Source organism: Anabrus simplex, chromosome 1, assembly GCF_040414725.1.
Source record: "Anabrus simplex isolate iqAnaSimp1 chromosome 1, ASM4041472v1, whole genome shotgun sequence".
NCBI lineage: Eukaryota > Metazoa > Arthropoda > Insecta > Orthoptera > Tettigoniidae > Anabrus > Anabrus simplex.
In genome coordinates, this window is record NC_090265.1 from 1,194,917,898 (window position 1) to 1,194,924,875 (window position 6,978).

Below are 6,978 nucleotides of genomic sequence, written 5' to 3' on the forward strand. Positions count from 1 at the left end.
TGCTTCATTTTCGTATGTACAGATATTTGAAAAACGTACTTTTACTAGTTTTTCTGTGTTCTTAGGGCAACCTGAAGATGTACATTCACTCCTGTAATACCATTTTTTAAACTTTCCTACAAGTAGAAATTTTAACAAGCATTGTATTCCAGTGTCATTTCACAGGTCACCCAGTTCATCCAATAATTGCAAATTTATCACAAAAAGTACACGTTGTACATTTGTGTTTAGTATAATTCAAATCATAAATCTTTCCGGATAAAGTAGCATTGATCATTTAATAAACGCGATGGAAATCAAGCAACCATAATTGCCATGGATTTCCAATCATTTATGTCTTCTACTGCTTTTTCCGTACCGGCTGTAACAGAGATGGGCACTAATGAATTTATACTTTTGTTGCTTAGTTCATTTGAACGCCGTAGATCGCTAACATGGATATATTGATCAGTCTACAGCAGAAAGCAGAAACAGACACAACCTCAAGCAAAGAGTTTCAACTGTTCTACCAACGAGGGAACGAGACTGTTTCTTGAAGCTGCTACTATGAAGCTGCTTCGCGGACGAAGCAGAAGCAGTTGAAGCTACTTCAAGAAAAAAAAAGTATGATAACATAGTATCTTCACATTTTATCCGTCATGCTTTCTATGTAAGATCATTGTCATCGAATGGATCAGGTGCTCTCTCCTTGTGTTCGTTTCTGCAGTGCCCTTTCCTTTACATTCCTGCTCTGACTTCCTATAAACACACATGGGATATAGTTTCCTGTGTATCCATTTATTTTGAAGATTCTAGTAAACGTATAGAAACATTTAACATTCAGGAAACTAGAATAGCAATGTAAAGAAAATACCTAACGAGCACAGAGGAAAAGACCTGACTTCTCCGAAAAGAGCGATGCCATCCTAGATAAAAAGAAATACTGGAGACAAGCTTGGGAACATACTGTGTAAGTACAACATGAGAACTATACATTAACCACACAGTAAGATAGCTCATTATTTGCAGTCAGTTACAGGTACAATAGAATTATAGACCCCCCGAGTCTACCACACTGAAAATAGTTGCATATCTGCTATGTAGGGGAAACAATGTGACTTTATTTATTTTTGACAATTTGCTTTACGTCGCACCGACACAGATAGGTCTTATGATGACGATGGGATAGAAAAAGGCTAGGAGGGGAAGGAAGCGACCATGGCCTTAATTAGGGTTCAGCCCAAGAATTTGCCTTGTGTAAAAATGGGAAACCACGGAAAACCACTTCAGAGCTACCGACAGTGGGGTTCGAACCCACTATCTCGCGAATGCAAGCTGAAAGCTACGTGACCCAAACCTCACAGCCTCTTGCTTGGTGACTAATTCCTATCAGGCTCAAAGAACGTATTTTTTACACCGATGAAAGAAGATATGGAAATTTCCTCCGAAACAAAAGATGAAATTTCTTTTGAAGAACTAAGGTTTCGCCAGCTATGCCCCGTAATCTCGAGAGAAAAATCCAAAAAGCCATAGAAATAATGAAACGTCAGAAAACTTGAATTTAGAGGAAGGGTACAATGCTAGAAATTCTTAGATATCTATACGATAGAAATGCCTGGCTGAATGGTCAGCGTAGTGGCCTTAGGTTCAGAGGGCCCTAGGTTCGATTCCCCGCCGCGTCGTTTATTTTAACGTAAGTGGTTAATTCTCTAGGCTCGGGTACTGGATATTTGTGTTGATCCCAACATCCCTAAAACTCATACGATACACAACTCTATCCTCCACCACAATAACACGCAGTTTCCCATACACGGCAAATGCCGCCCACATTCATCAGAGCGCCTGCCTTAGAACAGTTGCACCAGGCAAGCAATAGCCATATGGAATTATATTCGCAAACTAATAGGATGTAAGACAGAACACAAGGATACAGAAACCCTTACCCCTGAACTTAGAGAACAGTCACAGAAATTACCCAACTGACCACCAGGCAAGAGCCACATTTCAACACGTTCCAAAGGCATCCTCGGGTATCACGTGAGCTTGCGGAGAAAAATACGATATGATGCGATTTATAGAGAGCAGTTTCTTAGTCGATTATAGCTATCTGTACAGAACGAATACCTCCGATCGAGTAGGGTTACACCAGTTGTATGTATGTATGTATGTATGTATGTATGTATGTATGTATGTATGTATGTATGTATGTATGTATGGATGGATGGATGGATGGATGGATGGAATTTTTTTAACCATTTTATCACAGCATGCCCCATTACTTGACAGTAGTAGTACATGCTCGAGTAATCATTTTACAAATGTAACTTAATTTTCTAATTACATGTGAGATACATTCTTAATTCTATGGCTTCTGTGATGTACATAAGTAAACAAAATAATAATGTAAACGAAACCATATCCTCTTTTACAGTTGTTCAAATGCAACTGAGTTCGAGAAAACGTAAGAACTGTTTAAATTTTTGAGTAACGTACTTTTGCTCACTGCCCATGACTCTGTACCTAAAATATCTTGAATTAAAATGCTTATTTTTCTCTCAAGTAATTCACAATGAAACAATAAAGGCTCAACAGTTTGATCACTGGCATTACATGGGCATCTAAAAATTTAAAACGATGAAAATAAGCTCTTAATTTTCCATGACCCGTTACCATTGCTGTGGAATTTGGCGTTAAATAAATGTGTTGGGAAAGCCTCTCTATTACACTGGGAACAAATTATTTTGTCACTGAACTCTTCGTTGTGTGATCCCATTCACTCTGCCATTTTCTTATGCTCTCATCTCTGAATCACTTAATCAAAACACTTTTAGGAATTTTGCTGTAACACTCACTAATTTCACCTTGATTTGGTGAATAAAGTAGTTGTAGTTATTATATTTTAATGAATATTGTTATTTTACTGTCAGTGAATATCTTGGCTTCCAACGAGATATTATCCTTTAATACCAATGTTTCAATAGATTCAAGTGCTTTCATAATTGCCAACTGTTCTGAATGATTATTCCAAATGTATATATGTATGTATCAAGAATACGAATTCACTTTAAGAGATCGTGTGAGTTTTAACACATGGATAGACCCTTTACAATGCCTGTATTAGTTCCATGATCCTTAATACTGAATTTTAAGAAATTCATAAAATATTATTCATTAAAACAATTGAGATCATGATCTTGAGCATAACTTCTTGTACATATCCTCTTAAACTACAGCCGACCTTATATGCAGATAATATGATGTTTCAGGTTCTACTTAATTATCTTGATTTGAGACAGGTGCTGCTATGGAGATAGTAAAAGACAGTATCTTTGTAGAAGTGATGATTTTATAAGCACCTGTAACGCGGAATTCCTATTGTATTGATAAAATAACCTGGAAACATATCTCCTGACCCATCTGCACGATATGATAAGGTATACAGTATTTAACCCTTCACTTATTCTTCTTGTAGTTCCTGGCCTTTTACCCATTTTATTATTATTATTATTATTATTATTTTGCTATTTGTTTTACGTCGCACCGACACAGATAGGTCTTATGGCGACGATGGGACAGGAAAGACCTAGGAATGGGAAGGAAGCGGCCGTGGCCTTAATTAAGGTACAGCCCCAGCATTTGCCTGGTGTGAAAATGGGAAACCACGGAAAACCATTTTCAGGGCTGCAGACAGTGGGGTTCGAACCCACTATCTCCCGGATGCGAGCTCACAGCTGCGCGCTCCTAACCGCACGGCCAACTCGCCCGGTAATTTATTTATTAAGGTCGCCCACTTGATATGGATAGGCCCAATTTTCCGGCCAGATGCCTTTCCTGACATTAACCATATGTGGAGATTAATGGTGTAGTGTGTTGTATGTAGAAGTATATGAAGAGGAACACTATCATCCAATCACCAAGCCATCTTATGCACTTAAAATCCCCGAAACCCGGTGCCTCTGAGGCGAAGACCAATATGATGACCATTCAACTCTACACATTTACAGTTATTTTTTGTTAACACTGGGATCTCACAGAACGGGATACATTCTTAATGCTTTATAGATATTGCAGCGAATATTTCAAATTCATAGGTGAGTTGGTGTATTGGTGTATTTTATTTACAATGAAGAATACTTAAAACAAAAAAGAAAAAGAGCTAGGAGAAAAATAAATTTAGACGATCACATTTTAAAAGATAGTCTATACCTATATATCATCTGCAATACCTTCTTCTTCTTCCTCTTCTTCCTGATCTTATTCCCAATTACTTGCGGTTGGTACTGCGTATGCACGAAGCCCAGTTTTTTTCTGATGCCAATCCTATTTTTTTGCTAGTTGCTTTACGTCGCAGCGACACAGACAGGTCTTATGCCGACGATGGGATAGGAAAGGGAAGGATGGGAAGGGATGGGAAGGAAGCGGTCGTGGCCTTAATTAAGATACAGCCCCAGCATTTGCCTGGTGTGAAAATGGGAAACCACGGTAAACCATCTTCAGATCTACCAACAGTGGGGTTCGAACCCACTATCTCCCGGATGCAAGGTCACAGCTGCGCGCCCCTAACCGCACGGCCAACTCGCCCGGTCCAACCCTATTTGGAGGGATGTATTCACTATTCCTTGTTTCGATGGTGGTTGGTAGTGTGATGTGTTCTGTATGAATGAAAAAAGTGCGCATTGAAACTAACACAAATACCCACCCTCCGAACCATAGGAATTAATCAGACAGCTAAAATCCTTAGCTCAGCCAAAAATCAAACCTGGGATCCTCTGCTACGGTGTTGATTCAGTCAAAGAGCCGGACATGCAACATCTGCAATATGTACAAGATAATTGCAAAGAAAGTTTACGAAACAATGTAATGACAATATTATTGGTTCATAAGATTATTTTTATGTTGAGTCTCCAATACGAAGACTGATTAGATCCCACACAGGTTCGCCAGTAACTGTCATAGAGAGCCAAGGCGTCACCTAAGGGGGATACTAGGTAAATTAGGATTTAAATAATTTCCCGTTGCTTTCCATATAGATTCAGCAGATGCTATTATATATATCAGTCAATCAAGCTCACTGAAATGCCTACAATCCACACCTTCACACAGTTCATCACAGGGACTTGCTGCATATGGTATTGCTAGCGCCGATCATATTGTCAAAGCCAATTTTCATTTTTATGCCCTTCGTGGCCCTTTTCATTCTTTGGCCGCTAACTTCATTTTTCGAAGTATCAGATCCGTCCCATTTTTTCACTCTGATTAATGTTAAAAGAGGACGGTTGCCTAGTTGAACTTCCTCTTAAAACAGTAATCACCATCACCTGAGACTGAGACGGGTGAATGAAAGTAAAACACTTGATCTCTTGATCTTTCCCCATACCACACTAGAACATACAACAAACTGTTGACACTGTCTCTGACCAGACATGGATCTGAGCCATTACGCCGTGAGAAAAACCTTAATAACAATCTTACTCCAAAATGCGAGTATTATTGCAAGAAACTACCCAGAATACTCAACACACAGCATAGCACTTCTGTCTAGTGACTTTTTAAAATTTTGTTTAGAATTTATAATTGCCTTTAATATACAAAATTACTCTACAGGACTACATTTATATTTTTATACAGCATACTTTATTAACCCTTAAATGCGCAATTTATTATTTCTTTTAAATACGACGGTTTTTCATTCAAAAAGTAATAGATTGTTACCAGAAAAATATTTAAAAAAGTATTTGGCAGAATTAATATATTTTTTATTTGGATCAGTCAAAATGTTAAGAGTTTTGTGTGTTTTATGCACCGGTATATGAAAAGCTGTACGATTAGTGTAGCTACTGGCAGACTTCAGTGTTAGGGATGTACTGGCTCACGAATTCTCTGTGGTAAACAGCATTTTATGTGTTTTATCTTATACGTTTAAAGTTCACACCACTTCAGCTCATCAGCAAGAAAAAGTCATTAAAATAAAAGATTGTTCTTTTTTAATACACAGTGACCCCTAGCGAGTTCGTCTGCAAGGCAGAAGTAAATGGACACCTGTAAAATCATAAAGCAGATATAACAAGGAAGTATATTCTCCTTTGCACATGTGCAATGATATGCATTTAAGGGTTAAATTATCCCTCCAAACAATTCTGGATTAGCAGGTTTCCCCAGACCAGACTGAATTACCACAATTGGCTTTTCTCCATCAGCTGCCTTCTTTGCAATATTCTTTCTACTCTGCTGATACTTCATTTTCAAAAGAGGTTCCTCTAGAACTGATTCACCTTTGCCTCTCAGATCTCTCACGATCACTTCCTTCAGAAGGGGCGGGAACGCAATAGCTTCAGGGAGAATTCTTTCCTCCTTATTCGCACTGGGTTCAAACCTGCAGTAAGCTTCCTCCTCATCTTTATCCAGAAGTCTGTAATCAGATTTGTATGATGCACCACATACCTCAACCAAATTAGTATATTTTCGACCACGAAAGACTCTTTCTGCCCAGTCTCTAACTTTACGTGGATCATCGTTTGGCAAAGTCTCTATCTTAGATATTTTGAGATAACTGGGTTCCGGATACCGATCGAAACGGCTAAGAGTCACTATTCTTCCAACACCATATTTTTTTAAAGATTTCCTACTATTTCCCAAAGAGCCTTTCCTTTAGAATTAGTTGTCTACCCATGTACTTCATGGGCATTGTAATCACTTACTCCGGGTGATGAACACCGACTCTACAAGTAGCATCCCCCATACTGGATGATGCTGCATGTATAATTTACGTGAAGTGCCATGCCACGCGACACTCAAATATGTTCACATAGTGAGAATTTTGATTACTGGGTTACAACAGATACGGTATGAATATGCAGGTTTAATGCGTTATTGGACAAGATGAAGTGCCCCTCTCAGTTCGTGACCTATAGGGATAAAGAAATAACAGTTACCCACATTATTGATCTCAATTGTTGGAGGTACGGCATTGTCGTCAGCTCTTCAAATCAAAAGCCTTTT

General features: G+C 38.5%; 1 pseudogene; it reads right to left on the reverse strand.

Moving 5' to 3' along the window:
- Window positions 1–6,093: 6,093 nt before the first annotated feature.
- LOC136858459 (small ribosomal subunit protein mS34-like) lies at window positions 6,094–6,664 on the reverse strand (annotated as a pseudogene).
- Between the last annotated feature and the right edge of the window lie 314 nt (window positions 6,665–6,978).